Source organism: Sebastes umbrosus, chromosome 9, assembly GCF_015220745.1.
Source record: "Sebastes umbrosus isolate fSebUmb1 chromosome 9, fSebUmb1.pri, whole genome shotgun sequence".
Lineage (NCBI taxonomy): Eukaryota > Metazoa > Chordata > Actinopteri > Perciformes > Sebastidae > Sebastes > Sebastes umbrosus.
In genome coordinates, this window is record NC_051277.1 from 32214098 (window position 1) to 32231392 (window position 17295).

Below are 17295 nucleotides of genomic sequence, written 5' to 3' on the forward strand. Positions count from 1 at the left end.
AGTGTGTCAGTGTGCTGACTTGACTATGACTTGCCCCCAAACTGCATGTGATTATCATAAAGTGGGCGTGTCTGTAAAGGGGAGACTCGTGGGTACCCATAGAACCCATTTACATTCACATATCTGGAGGTCAGAGGTCAAAGAACCCCTTTGAAAATGGCCATGACAGTTTTTTCTCGCTAAAATTTAGCGCAAGTTTGGAGCGTTATTTAACCTCCTTTGCGACAAGCTACAACCTAAAGATCATCAGAATCGACATCAGAACTGCGTCCATAGCAACGGTCTATTATACATAGTAACAGTTTGCTATAAAGAAATAACAGACCATCTAACGCCACGATTGACCAATCAGAATCGAGTATTCACCAACGCTGTGTAATAAATACGTATAAACCTCAAACCAGGTTCAGTGTGCGATGAGGTTGAGAACAGAAGTCTCTGCAGCATAATCATAGCACTAAATGTACTAACAGAGAGGAAGGAAGGAAAAAATAGAGGATACACAGAGATAACGGAAAGAAAGGAAGAAAACGAGTCAGGGAAATACTGGATATTGGAGGCACAGGAGATCTCTCTCTCTGTGACTAATTCTCTCCTGATCTCTCATTCTCCCCCTCATTTAGAAAAGACCTGTTCGCTCCCCCTCTCTCTGACACACACCCACGCCGCTACCACAACACACACACACACGCGCTCACAAAATACTGCATACACCCACACTCACAATTCCTCTCTTTCTCTCTTACACACTCTGTCAGACACACTCATGCATACTCGCACAAGCAAAAAAAAAGGCGGAATAGCCCGGAGTGTTTGCAACCCACACTGTTTCCTATGTGTGGATAAACCTACACACACACACACACATACACACACACACACAGTGATCTGAGACAGAGGAAAAATTATATTTTGTCTTTTGATCCAAAGCCGTTTGATTTTCTCCGCCTTGCTTGCACAGCCACTTAGCAGCTGTACGCTTGTGTAACCAGTCTGTGCCGTTTTGTGCTCACAGCGATGGATTCCTTTTAGCCTGAATTATGTTCTTAGAGGCCTTTTTGTTGTGTATATCTCTTAACGCCATGGATCCCAAATACTCCCAATATTAGGCGTCTGACCCCTACTTGAGGAGATTATGACCCATATAGATGGATTTTTGCTGTCAGTTTAATATTTCATTAAACACTCACCACGCTGTACAAAGAGAGCTTATAATGGTGAGAGTTAAAGGCTGTGATGACTTGCAGTGAGTAACTTGGCTGCAGGCCAGACTCTGGTTAAGGTCTTATTCATTTTAAGCTGTTTACATGAACCTTTGATACCCTGCAACTGAGCATCCCCGCTGCCAGGAATAAAGCTGTTAAAGGAATATTTCCTCCCTGACTGAGCAGTAGTGGGTTCCTTGTACTGCAGATGGAGCAAGTAGTGATCCCAACAGTAATCTTGACGCTTTAACAAAATGACTTACGATTACCCATAAACACTATGTGAGTCAGAGTTCGTGCAGACCATGAAAACCAAATGTAAAAGCAATAAGACTTTTGCACTGCTACTTTAAAGCCCCTAAAAAGCCGGTTTCATATTCGGAGTATTTCTACAGAGCATTACAACATTTAGGACTAATTAAGCAATGATCTAAGATCAAGTTATTGTTATTGAATCTTTAAAAGTCAAAAATTCAGCTAACCTGCTTTAGTAAAACTGCGAGGATTTGGTTCAATCAAATTTGATTGACAGCTGCTTCTCCCTGGTGACATCCTGCGTGCAAACAGCCCTCTGATGGTGCGGTCACACCAAGAGCGAAGACAACTTTTCGCGCGGCGCAATTACATACAAAGTCAATGCAAAGACGCAAACGCAAATTTATGTTATGTTTTCACCGGCGTTGGTTTGTTGGTTTGTTGGTTTGTTGGTTTGTTGGTTTGTTTGTTGGTTTGTTTGATGGTTTGCTTCTTTGTTTGTTGGTTTGTCCGTTTGGAAGATTACTCCAAAAGTCTGCGGTTGATTTGAATTAAATCTTTTGGAGGGGTGGGGTGTAGCACAATGAACAATCCATTTGATTTTGGTGGCGTTCCGGATCATGATCTGGCTTTGGGAATTTTTTTTAATAACTCCGCTCAGCTTGTGCATTAACACCACAGGCTTTAAGACATGCGCAGTGTGACTGATGACGCGTTCATGACGTACCGCTCATCTCAACATAAACAAAAACACATGTGGATGATGGCGCAAGCTGAACGTTGAGAGGGGGTTTGGTGGGTGGGGGTGGGGGTGGGGGGTGGGGGGGGGGGGGGGGCAATGACGTACATGAAACCTGCCTTGTCTGCGCTCTCCGAGTGCACTTCTAGTTTCACGCTGTTCCTCTTTCCTCATATCTTCATTTAATTTGAGTGTGCATTTTGGTTGATGAATTGTGTCACTTGTATATATTGACAACTTTAACTGCAACACCAACTGGCAGATGAAATGATATTACATTTGGTGCACACATCCAGCCATCCTTCCTGGACAAATCGGCCTCCACAGGACCATAAATATTCCCTATTGTGGATTTCTCATGAGTACTGTGTGTCTGTGCTCTAGCAGCTAATGATGAGGGATTTTGAGTCTGGTACACTGTGTACTCATCGCTCATCAGTTCTCTGCCTATAAGGGCACAATCTCTTTAAAAAAAACAACAACAAAAAACAGATAAATACTGTGGCAAAAACTATGAATATAATCCATTCACATATGATAACCATTATGATCATCACAGTCCTGTTTACATATAAAACTAGTCCTTTCTCTCCTTCTCACCTTGTCTCATCACTGGTTTGTACCGAGGAAAATGTTTTGGCGACTATTAAAAAAATCAACTCCTGAAAAACAAATCTTTGGATCAAATTAAGAATGAACAATGAACGTGCATGAATCCTGACTGCAGGCATAAGACACTTGAATTAAGTCTGTTAACTAGAAAATAAAGGGGGACTTATGTCTAGCCGTCAAAAGTCTGGTCTGATTCTTCCCAGTGAGTAGTGTTTATAAATGTCCCTGATGGTCTACTGCTAAATATATAATGCATTATTGCTTTTTGGGATTATATATAGGAATTTATACTGTATTTACATGCAGCGTGAAATGTCTGAAAGCTTTACATGTAAACTAGGGCCGTCAAAGTTCGCAAAATGCAAATTTGTTTTAACACCACTAATTTCTTTAACGCGACTTGTGATTTTTCAGTTGTAGCTGGCTCAGTTTTAAAGCTAGAGGGAAGATACTGGCATCATATGAAACTAGAAAAACCTGAAGAAACCACTGACACCGACCATGTCATACTAGCTTGCCGCGAAGGAGGTTAAATGGCGCTCCAAATTTATGCTACATTTTGTTCGGAAAAACTGGCTTGGCCATTTTCAAAGGGGTCCCTTGACCTCTGACCTCCAGATATGTGAATGAAAACGGGTTCTATGGGTACCCACGAGTCTCCCCTTTACAGACATACCCACTTTATGATAATCACATGCAGTTTGGGGCAAGTCATAGTCAAGTCAGCACACTGACACACTGACAGCTGTTGTTGCCTGTTGGGCTGCAGTTTGCCATGTTATGATTTGAGCATATTTTTTATGATAAATGCAGTACCTGCGTGGGTTTCTGGACAATATTTGTCATTGTTTTGTGTTGTTAATCGATTTCCAATAATAAATATATACCTACAATTGCATAAAGCAGAATATTTGTCCACTCCCATGTTGATAAGAGTATTAAATACTTGACAAATCTCCCTTTAAGGTACATTTGGAACAGGAAAAAAAATGTGTGATTAATTTGCAATTAATCGGGATTAACTATGGACAATCGATTGACAGCCCTTATATATTTAGATTTATTTATTTCTATTTCTTTTTTTATTTTTATATATAATGTTTTTATATGTCTTTTTTATTTACATTATTACTATGTTTGTGAAATTTGTGAAGTGTCTGAAAACTTTACATGTAAAGTTGTAACACTTTTCTTGTGAGAAGTTAACTTTAAAAAAATGGAAAAGTGCAAATGCACAGGGTGGATTTGTGTGGATTAAAGTAGAGTAGTAAAATACAGTACCAATTCAATCCAAATTTATTTATAAAGCACATTTATAAACAACAAAAGTTGACCAAAGTGCTGTACAATTATACATAAAAACATAAAAACAACACAATAAAACAGCTAAGACCAACTCAAAATCAACAGGATATTTAAATAATAAAAACTTAAGACCAATAGGAAAAGAAAAAGGATTAAAATAGTCAACTCTCATGCCGAGCTAAAAGCCAAGGAATAAAAGTGCGTTTTGAGGTTTGATTTAAAAACAGGCAGTGTGGGGGACAGCCCAACATGTGGGGCCAGAGCGGTCTAGAGCTCTGGAGCTGCAACTGCAAAGGTTCGGTCACCCCACTGAGCTTCAACCTCGGGATAGTCAGAAGCCACTGGTCAGTGGATCTGAGTGTCCTTGATAAAAGATGTTTTAAAAACATCAGAGAGATAAGTCGGAGCGTTCCCATTTAACGATTTATATGTTAATAATAAAATATTAAAATCAATCCTAAAACACACAGGGAGCCATGTGAAGAGAAGCCAGAATCAGGAGATGTTGCTCAACGTTTACGTGCACCATTTCAAAGAGGAGCTGCTGCATTCTGAAACGAGCTGCAGGCGAGACAAGAGGCTTGGTTTAACACCAACATAAAGTGCATTACAATAATCAAGACGTGTGGTGATAAAAGCATGCATTTCCTTTTCAAAACCATTAAAGATAAAAGGACTTTAACGCTGGATAAAGACGCAGTGTGGAAAAAAACTTGATTCACAACTGAGTTTTGTCCATTTAAAATCCTTGTCCATTATGACCCCTAGGTTTCTTTAACAGATGGAAGAACAAAGGGTTCAGAGGAGAAAGGTCCATGTTCGGATTGTTTCTGCCTCCATTGTGTCCAAAAATTATCACTTCGTTTTTTCGTCATTGAAAGAACTTGAGACTTGAAACTTGAGAAAATTAAAGCCATCCAGTCTTTGATGTCTTTAAGACAGTCTAGCAATGTGCCAAAGAGTTTGAGTTATTATTTTTCAAAGACAGGTAAAGCTGTGTATCGTCCGCATACAAGTGGAAGGATATTCCATACTTTCTAACAATGTGACCCCAGGTGAAGCATGTGCAGGAAAATAAATCGGACCAAGTATAGAGCCCTTAGGGACTCCACATGGGAGAGGGGCTGAGGAGGATGTAAATCACCAAGGCATACAGAAAAACTACGGTCAGCCAGGTAGGACTTGAACCATCTAAGAGCGGTACCTTTAAAACCAACACAGTGCTCAGACGAGAATTAAAATGTTGTGGTCCACTGTGTCGAAAGCAGCTGTGAGATCTAAAAGCATAAGAATGGCTGAATTGCCAGAATCAACAGTTAATAAAAGATCATTAAAAACCTTTAAAAGTGCAGTTTCGGTGCTGTGAAGTGCATCCAGTATTTATTTTGTTTATTTTTATTCTTCATTTTGTGTCACAGGAGCTTTCTCCTCAGTGTTTTTTTTACCTCATGTTTCATCTGAATGTTTCAAGGTTGTAAAAATGTGTTGCCCGAGCTTTGTTTGTACTCCTTGTACCAAGTTAAGTCTGTTAATCTACAATTAGTACTCTAGAGATAAAACGATGCCTCAGACTCGGGATAGTATCATTAACAGGCATAAAATCATGCAAAGAATACACACACACACAAACACATCGCACACACACACACACACACACACACACACAGACACACACACCTAGAGGGCTGGTATAGTCAGTAGGCTTCTGTTCCAGAATAATTCTGCCTGAGGACAGAGGATGGATACTGGAGGGAAAATTTGTTTTAGACATGAATATTACACACGCACACACACACACGCACACGCACACGCACACGCGCGCACACACACACACACACACACACACACACACAACACACACACACACACACACACACACACACACACGCACACACGCACACACACACACACACACACACATGCACACACCACAGTTATAGTTTCACACGAACCTCTCCTGCCATTCCTCACCTGCCCAGCAGCCATCACTAGAGCTTCCTGCCTCAGCTCATCACCTGCCCACCTGTCAGTGCTCTCTGCCTCATTATCTATGTTGCCTTAGCGGTCCAAACTTTAATTGTACCTTTTCTGTACTACCTGCTCTGTTTGTCTTTGATCAAGACTGCTTTGGTCTAACCTGTTTCTTGCTTTCGGGCGCTGGATGTGTGATCCGGTGTTACACTCACACCACACACACGCACGTACACCCACACACACACACACACACACACACACACACACACACACACACACACACACACACACACCACGCACACACACACACACACACACACCACACACACACTCACCAAAACAGAGCATGTTGATCATGTTATGTAAATTTGGTAAAGCGTCTGCTTGTCGAATTACATTTCTAGTGTTACATAAACGGTTTCATTTAGAGGAGACAGAGAGTGGAATGAGAGTGGGAAGGAAGGAGAGCCGGTGAGTGTGGAAAGAGACGATATTATACACAGAAAAGGTAGAGATTCAGACAGGCTGCAAGGCCCGATAAAAGGGAAAGATGTAGAGACAGTGAGAGCAGTTATTACAATAGTGCGTGTATTTATTGCTTAAAGCTTCAGTAGGCAGTATATTTTTGGCATCATTGGGCAAAAAGTTCCATAATAACCTTTCAGCATATTGTAATTCAAGTGTTCTGAGAGATAACTAGACTTCTGCTCCTCCTCATGGCTCTGTTTTCAGGCTTTAGAACATCTAGCCCGTGACGGGAGACTTTGACCAATCACAGGTCATTTCATTGAGAGAGAGCGTTCCTATTGGCTGTACTCCGGTCATGTGACTGGAACTTGGCGTTCCTTCACCAGATTTCACAATGGTGGAGGCGTCACATACGTTCTCATTTTATAGCTAAACCGTGCACTACAAGATGATTGAAAACATTTGAGTAGAGAAATAGGCATTAACGTAACAGAATATTGATTCATATTTGATCAGCGCTGCCTAGCTTGACCGTTTGATCGGAGTTCGCGAGTGATTGACAGCCGGTTCTCATAGACAGCAGATGGACAGCAGACCTCAGATCAGCTCTTACTGCTTGTTTTTCCCCCGTCTGTGAAATCTTGCAGATGCCGTTAGGAGCACCAGAGGAACATGATTTTTTCAGGTTACCTCTTTCATGTACTGCTGTCACGATATAGCGACCGTTTTATAAAAATAACTTTTTTTAATCATATTTGCTCTGATCTCACCTACTTCAGCTTTAAATATTTATTTGCAGAGCTGATTTTTAGAAGATATGATATAATGTTTATCGTGTAAGTGCTCCCTCACATCATTAGTCCGTAGTATAAATGAAAATGCATCCGTAGCCAACCCACTCCTGAACTTTAGTACCATATTAAAGGTGGAAAATTCAAGCTCACAGATTCTGCAATTAACTTCTCACCTTGCTGAGGTGATGTAGAAGTGTACTACTGGATAGAGGTGCACAGACACAACATTTCCTCGCCAAAATTAGTTTGGAGCGTTATTTAGCCTCCTTTGTGACGAGCTAGTATGACATGGTTCGAGTTTCGAGTTTCATATGAAGTATTCACTCTAGCTTTTAAAAGCTGACAGAAAAGATCGATTGCGTTTAAGAAATTAGTGGCGTTAAAACTAATTAGCGTTATTATGGCGTTAACTTTGACGGCCCTAGTTTTTAATTACGGTCGTCCAGGTTTCAGTGTAAAACCACGCTCAGCTGGTGTTCACCTGAAGTTCACGCACCTCCAACTCTGTCCTTCACTTCTTGTTGCCCATGTCCGTCCCTCCACCCACCATCTCAGCCAACTCCGGCTTTTTCATCTTCACATTTCTCCATGAAAATTTGCAGCGTACATGAGAAAGGTAATTAGTTTTTTTAATGAATGTTTCTCTTCTGGCACAGTCACATATGGGATTTTTTTTTTTCAATCCCAGCACTGATATGTGAGAGTAAATACATGTATGTGGGTGTGAGAAAGAGACACAAGGTCTGTATGAGAGGGCGAGGGAGAAGGACCTGTAGTGAAATGTGTGTGCGTGGACCTATTTGGTCCTTTTGAAAAAGGATTTGTTAAAAAGCTCTCCTCTTTGGACTCCCTGTTCCTCTCTTCTAGGTGATAAAAAGTAATGATTGATATATTGAACTGCCCTTCTTCTTCCATCTCTCTCTCTTTCTTTCTTTCCTCCTTCCTTAATTTACCATTTCCCTCAGTCGATCTCTCTCCTACCTGCCGCCTCCCAGAGTCCCTCTGCAACCTCCCTCTCTCCCCAAATCTCCCTCGATCCATCCCTCCCTCCCTCCCTCCCTCCCTCCCTCTCATCTCTCTCTTTATCCCTCTCAAAGGGAAATTATCATAGAGAATTTGGCAGGCACTCCCAAAGATAGAGAGTGGGCTAAGAGAGAGAGAGACAGAGCAGAAGAGAGGGAGAGCATTAGAGGGAAACAGAGAGGTAAAGAGGAGAACAAAAACGCTCTCGCATCTCATTTTGGATAGTGATTTTTTGTTTGCGGTGAATAATTATAGTCTCCTCATGTTCTGCATGCGATAGACATGTTTATTTAATGCTGACATCCATCAAATATGTTAAAAAAAAAAAAAGACAGTAAGACATTGTTTCAAAATGACTGTGATGAGATGTAAATGATCCTTGCTGAGAATACAGCAGGGATCACACTTGTGTGGAGTCAGAAAACAACTAATATCATTGTCGCACTTTACTGATGCTTGCAGGAGCCCTCTGCAGGGAGGTCAAAGGTCAGGGTGTCAGCCACACAATAGCCAGCCCGGTCCGCACAGCAGTTTGTGAAATAGTCCGAAATTCAATGTATTGATTCGTGTACATAGACACAAATTTCACTTTTCTTTGTGATGGTCAGCATGAAATCAGTTCGTATATAATCCATGTAAATGTGATGTTTGTGTCCTGCATCAAATCAGAAGTCAAAGTTGTTTTATTTGTTGTCCAGTGCTCGAAGTGGGCCGGTTTAAGCGCTACGCAGTGGTACGCAGTGGTGCGCAGTGGTGCGCAGTGGTACGCAGTGGTACGCAGTGGTGCGCAGTGGTGTGCAGTGGTACGCAGTGGTACGCAGCAGCACTTCTTCATTTTACTCTTTGGTGTATCGTGACTTTTTCATGCGTACCGGAACTTCTCACAAGCTGCCGGTACTCTCCTCTGCCCTCTCTATATCAGGTTCTCTGGGAGATTCATAACGGAGATTCATAACGGCGCAGCGCCACTGTTTTTGCGCCACGTGGGTTTCACATAGGGAATGTGGTCAATGTACACGAATCGAATAGATTCAATTTTGTGACTATTTCACAAAATGCTGTGAGACTGTGTTGCAACAGCAGCACTGGAGCCTGTGGAGGTTGTTTGACTTGCTGAAGGAAACAGCAGGCGGGGGGAACTACCAATATGGGGGGCTGATCTCAACTCCTTTGATTAAGAGCAGCATATTAGTCGGAGGCAACACCTGATGGAAGTTTATATCAAAGAGGCAGGAGCATCTGCTTTGAACCAACTTTGAACCAACCACCAGTTCCATGAAGATGATTTGATCAGTTACTAAAATCTCAAAAATCCATCTAGAATCAAACAATTATTTTTGATTCATGTATGGAATCAAAAAAAGAATAATTAAAGTGGACTGATCTGGAATTAATTTGTTTAAAGTTAAAGCAGCAGTGGGTAGACTTGGAGCAAATATGATTAAAAAAAAGTTATTTTTATAAAACGGTCTCTATATCCTGACAGTAGTGCATGAGACAGGTGAAAAAGTCATGTGCTTCTGTGTCCTCCGGTTTCCTCCGGTGCTCCTAATGGCATCTACAAGATTTCACAGACCGGAGGAAAACAAGCAGTAAGAGCTGATCTGGGAGTCTCTGAGCAGCTGTCAATCACTCGCAAACTCCGACCAAACGGTCAAACTAGGCAATGCTGATCAAATATGAATCAATATTCTGTTACTGTAATGCCTATTTCTTGCATAAAATGTTTACAAACATCTTGTAGTGTACTAAAAATGAGACCGGAAGCCATGTAGGGAAACAGTTGAGGAAATACCAAGCACCGCCCACCAGCCGGAGTAGACATCTCTATATATCTGATTGAATCCCGTTAGGCTAAGTGTCTGTAAATAACCAACGTGTTAACAGACAACTGTTTGATCTATAGGCTGAGATTCAGTTGGAGACGACAGTCTGATGCTGCTATAATGTTAATGTGTGACTGTATTACTGCAGCAGCCTCAAACTCAAGCTAACGTTAGCTAGCCATGCTATCACTGTCACCAGCAGGCATTTAGTCATTTACCACATTGACAGTGAATCTCACGTAAAGTGTACACTATATTTAGACATATTTTCACCACTTCATCTTGTCTTGCAGACAGCTCTTTCCTTCTTCTTTCCGACAGGGAACTGAAAACTGAAGTGAAAACTTATCTATGCTTTTCTTCAAAACAGCCAGACTCATCCTTCCCTCCCTCCAAAAAGAGATTAACCTTCCCTTTAAGCTTAGATGATTTTAGTTACACGAAACAATGGAAGAGTGTTTCCCTACATGGTGAACACAACTTCAACAATGAAACACTGAAGTCTGCAGGTTTTAACAGAACTTCAACAATCGCCTCAGATTAAGAAAGCATCACTGCTTGTGCATGCCGACAATGATTGAAATAGCATCAGTCACATTCTGAAACCTTTTTGAATTATCCTTCATCAGCTTGTATATGTAAATTAATGTAAAATATAGCTCTGGTATGAGATCAAAATAATTTTGTTTTCTGTTTCTTTTAAATTTATTTCAATGTCAAAAATGTCAGTATTCCATTTGTTTAGAAAACTGTGACAGGTTTGATACATTTGTAATGTACAGTATAGGCTACAGCGGTAAAACACAACACCATATTGATGTTGAGACAGTTTAAAATCTGTTTAAAAGTGCTTTTAACACCATCCAACCTGTATTCCTGGAGACAAACTATGAACAATGCAGGTGGACGCTCCACTGGGACCTGGGTAATGATTACCTGACTGGCCGACCACAGTATGTGAGGCTGCATCGCTGTGTGTCATATATGGTGGGCAGTAATACAGGGGCCCCCCCAAGGCACTTCCTTTACCTCTACACATCCACTTTAGATACAACTCAGAGTCATGCCACCTACAGACATTTTGCAGATGACTCTGCAATTGTCGGATCCTTGGAGTCAGCCTGGATCCAGGGGTACGGTGGCTAGAGGAGAGTGCTGCTAAGCTGCTGGCTATTATGGACAACACCACCCACCCACTTCACCACACTTTGCCCAGACAGAGGAGCACCTATTCAGCGAAAGACTTCTCCTACCTTGGTGTACACGGAGCCTCACAGAAGGTCCTTCCTGCCACTGCCATCAGACTGTACAACTCATCTCTGGACTAACTAAATAACTACCCCCTCTCTCTCTCTCTCTCCACACTACACACACACACACACACACACACACACACACACACTCACACACTGTCACTCATCCATCCAGCAGTGCAGTCAGACATGCATCACAATTGGACATTAGTACTGGCACTTGCTAACCAGTTTTTAAGAGTATTATTGCTAATGCTTATTTTTTTTATCTTATTATTCTTATTCTATTCTTAATCTTGTGTGGTGCTTGATCTTGATCTTTGCTGCTGTAACTCAGATATTTCCCTCGGGGATTAATAAAGTACCTACTACCTACCTTATGTCAAAATCATAAAGAAAATATACTAAAGTATAAATGCTTATGATGCTGAAAAGTGGTACATCTTTTGAGCTGAACTAGCATTAACATAATCAATCTAACTTTTCAGCCTTTATATTGCAGTGCAATTCAAAATACATATATATTTTTTTTAAAGTAAGCAAACTGTGCATATAGCCTGGAATACATCGGAATTCACATTAAGTCATCACAGTTGTGCTCGCATCAGCACATCAGGATATTTGATTGTTGAATAAATGTCTTTGTTTCATTGAACTGACAACATCAACTCAGCAGTTTAGCTTCGTCTCCTACAAAGCTGCTATACTGCAGTAACAGAGTGGGACTGTAATGTCGTATTCACTGAGTCGTTCCATAGCTAAAGGAGTAGAGGATAACACAAAAACATCAGCAACATTGAATATAATAGCCATCAACCTGGCTACTATAATCAGAATACTGAGTGTCATTCAGGGTGAATTGCTTTAGTATACATCTGTGGTTCCCAACATGGGGTCGTGACCCCACAAGGGTCACAAGATGGATTCAAATGGGTCACAGACGACTAGGTTGACTCAGTGATGTAGAACTGCAGGTATAAGTCTGCAATGGCCATGTATCTTACGCCTCATCCCACACTGGGAACGTCAGAAGCGCGTGCGGCTGCGTCGCGTGACGGCTGCGTGATTCACGCATTAGCCCTTTCTTTCTACGTAGAGTTTCATAATGGCCATTTCATTCATGCATAATGTCATTTATATTTTTATTTTAGACGGAATGTGGTTATTTGTAAATAATAATAAAATAATCCCCACTAAACCCGTACTATATTCATTCATGGAGCTCTCAAGTCACTGCATGTTCTACAACACTGTCCGGCATATATTTCAGAATAAAAGCCTTGTGTTTAACAAATGAGGGAATTCTGTCCACAGAAAAAAACGCTTGAGGGCTTTTAGTTTGAAATGGAAATAAATTCTTTATGTTTTTTCATCTCCATAACATATTCTACAGATTAGACATCAAAACTGTAGTAATCTTGCTGGTATGACGTTAATATACAGTCAATAGATCACCTTCACTGTCCGTTGTTGCTGTGAACCGAGCGCGGCAGCCATAATAAATAGGCGAGACTCGAATCTGTAGAAGAGACGCAACTGAGACGTGCGTCAGTGTGGCTGTCTCGAACCTGTACGTTCCCAGTGTGGATGAGGCTTTATGCAGCATTCTCCTCTCCTTCTAATTTGCATCCAGTGCTAAGAGTTGCCCAAGACGATTGTGATAGGTTTTAAAGAAATACAACAAGCCAGAGCGTTTTTTTCTCTATAGAGAGGCAAAGTCCCGCCCCTTCCGGTGGACACCATGGGACTTTATTTCGGAAAAAATATGAACGGTAGTCAACGGAGGAGACCAAATAATTATAACATAACATATAATGTTTGTCAATTTAAAAGATAATTTCGCAAGTAAAGAAAGTCTCAGTTTGTCGTAGTGTACTAGTTTTTGTGTGAAGCCGCTCAGTGAACTACATCTCTTGTCTCACACAATATACGTCACCAACTCTAGCTAGCTGCGTTAACTTAGCTATGTTCCACGCACAAATGTAACGTTATCTGACCTGATGTGTTTTTATCAGTGACTTCTGGCCTTTTTATCAGCCGGGAAGAGAAAGAATGATCAGACCCGTTGCTGGTGTGAGTTCATCCCAGTGTGAAACACACAGGTATTGTAGCTTCAGAGAGAGAGACGTCACTTACGCAACTTTTGGGTGTGTCGTGTTTCTAATTACGTATTTTCACAGTCTGATGCTTCAACAGTTTTACAACAAACGAGACTTTCTTGACTTGCAAAATCATCTTTTAAATTGACAAACATATGTGTGATTCATGGCGCAATTCAAATGGAATCAAAAATATTTATCTCTCCCCGTTGAATACCGTTCAGATTTTCCGAAATATGGTCCCATGGTGGTCCACCGGAAGGGGCGGGACTTCGCCTCTCTATAGCAGAATGATATGTGTGTGAGTGAGACCTTGTTTCGTGCTTACACACCGCTGTGGAGATAGGTCTGGCTATGCGAGACTACACAACGCTTGATGATTGATTTTCTTTCTTGTGAAATACTTGATGTGATATGAAATGAAACATTGACGAGGGAAATCCTTCTTCTATTGAAGCTAATTCCTAAAGCACTTCCTCCTAGAGATGCACCTCCTAAAGAGTATCACATCGATTTAGTATTTCTATAACATTGTCGGACATCGATGGGCAGTTTAGAAAAAAAAGTATCACAATTGTTGCAGAAGAGAGAAGGAAGGAAGATGTCGTCTTTTTATTCCATGCATTTTTCTTCCTTGTCAAGACCTGGGCCATTGCGGCAACCTGATAGCTGAGTGGTGAGGGCGCATACCCCAACCCGATCTCATGGGAAGGAGTATAAATAACACGACATTTATGTGTGTCATGAAAGCACATTAGGCTTTTCCCATGTCATTTATACGCCAAAGGAAACGGGTTTTCACGTGTCATTTAAGGCCACGTCCTTACGTGAAACAGCTGCGGTTATGTTTAGGCAACAAAACTACGGTAGTAGTCGCAGTTAGGTTTAGGCAACAAAACCACTTAATCAGGTTTAGGAAAAACATCATGGTGGGCTTAAAATAAGTACGTAATTTAAGCAAAACACGTCCGTAAACAACGTAACAGAAGTACAAAAAACACATCACTAACGGGACTACGTAACTTCCAAATAACACCAACACCGGTTGAAGTCCTGTGTTTTGTTGTACCCATCCACCCCATAATAAGCAGACTCTCTCACTTCTTATTCTACGTCACTAGCTCTGGAGCGTAGCATATTTTTGTGGATGTATTTGTATTGCAGTCAGTACAAACTACATGGCATACACATGACACAAAAGCATGTTATTGATCGGGCTGGCATACAAATGCCTTGATCAGCAAGTCCCCGGTTCAATTCCCAGCTGGCCACACCGTTTGCTGCATGTCATTCCCTTTACTCTTTCCCCATATTTTCTCTCACTCCACTATTTATCAGATAAAAGCATAAATGCCCAAAATATAATCTTTAAAACAAACAAAACCTGGAGCCATTACAGTTGGTTGTAGAATTCAGTGTGATGCTAGTAGCAGCTAATGTAGCTTGAGCGCGTAGCTCCAGGCAGAGTTGAGGCTACAGAAGTCGTCCTTCTTTCTAACTCCACTTTTTCATTTTCAAACTCGGAGTCTTTAGTACCAATCAATGCGGACCAAATAGAAATCACTTGAGGCAATGTATCAGATTTCATGCAGCTCTCCTGGAGGCTTTATCCAACCTTTTTACATACATATGCAGTAGTACTCCCTAAGACCTGTAAACAGACTTGATTGTGTAGAATCTGTGGAATCCCCTTTAGACATACACTGAGGTGACATAAGAAGACATTGCTTCATGTTAAGGAATACAAGAAAAAGAAAAGGGTGGCAACCAAAGTTTCACACCAACCCACAGAAACACAGCTCCTGAACTGCCTGAAACGCCTCGCTTCAATTCCCGCCTTTTTCTTCCGTAGCGTGGTGATGTCCACCAAGTAAGACATTTGCATAATACCTGCTAGCGGCTAGTTTGGCATGCTCTCACACAAAGCTAGTTAGAGTGGAGCTGCAGCGGAGTCCGAAGAGCTTGGTTCGGTTCACCAATCACACAGTGGGCCAACTGACCAGTTCAAACTGAGTTTTTTCCGACAGAGGATGAAAAGAGTTGCTGCAGCACAGCCGGTATGAGAAAAATAAAGCGTTTTTTTTTTGACATAAAGCGTGTAAACATGTTCTAATAGAAACCCAAGTAATGTATGAACCTGAAAATGAGCATAATAGGTCACCTTTAAATCCTCATTCAGTAATGAAAAACTATAAATTGTTTGAAAGAGCAAAACCTCACAATTGACAGAGTTACGCGATAATAACGCATTCATGCAAATTTGTTTAAATGCCCTAACTCAATCAATCTTTCGGAGGTTTGTAGCGGGCTCAGTTTTCAAGCTAGAGTTAAGATACTGCATCATATGAAACTAGACCAACCTGAAGAATCCATTGGCACCAAGGTTGCTAAATAACGCTCCAAACTTATTCTACATTTAGGCGGGGAAAACTGGAACTGGCCATTTTCAAAGGGGTCCTTGACCTCTGACCTCCAGATATGTGAATGTAATGGGTTTTTATGTGTACCCCACGAGTCTCCCCTTTACAGACATGCCCACTTTATGATAATCACATGCAGTTTTTTGGGGCAAAGTCATAGTCAAGTCAGCACACTGACACACTGACATCGTTGTTGCCTGTTGACCTGCAGTTTTGCCATGTTATGATTTGAGCATATTTTTTATGCTAAATGCAGTACCTGTGAGGGTTTCTGGACAATACTGTCATTGTTTGTGTTTAAATTGATTTCTAATAATAATATATACATATATTTACATAAAGCAGCATAATTGTACACTCCCATGTTGATAAGAGCATTAAATGCTTGACAAATCTCCCTTTATTGTACATTTTGAACAGATAAAAAATGTGTGATTAATTGCGATTAATTGCGATTAACTATGGACAATCATGCAATTAATCGTGATGATTTAATTGATTGACAGCCCTAATATACACCATTTTGAGATCCCAGTATCACTGCACAATAACTGTTGCTTATTTTGTCAATGGTAGTGCATACAAAAAGAAAAGAAAATTAAAAAAATACAAAATTTCTAAATTTTTTTTACCACTACTCTGCCTCAATAAATTTGTTCAGTATTACGAGGCCGATACTTTGTATTTAATCGTTATTTAATTGTTAAGGGTTACCTTTCAGAAGTTATTTTTCCAGCTCCCTCCAGAGCCACAGAGGACTATTTTCACAAATTGAGTAATAATCTGCAAGTGTAAAACTGATATCAATGTGTAAAAAAAAGCGGTGTGACCCTTTAAATCTAAAATAAGGTAAGATGCATTACCTCTATTATATACCATTTAAGGTATAATTTAGAGGTTTATCTACAATGGTTTACATCACTTTTTGGACAAACATATGCAAAGAGAATATGATGTATAGCAACTATAGAAAAAATAAGTTCACAGTTTCCTCAGTATGTCATCAGTAAGAGAACTATCTCTGAATAAATTCACAGTCACTGACTGGATGTGGAGCTCACTGTAGTGTGTTTTAATCATTGAAGCCATCATCAGTTCTTTTATGGTTTCCTCTAATGATGATTCTGCTGTTTTGTTATTGTCAATCGCTCTTGTTGTTTGATAATGTATTGTGGTTGCCTTTTGCTTCTTGTTCTTTTTATTGTGTTGTTTGTTATACGGCTGTTTGATCCACGGTACCAGAGGAGCAGCTCACAGACAAAATGAGACACATCTTATCACACACAAAAACGTGCACAATGTATGCACGTACATCATCACTG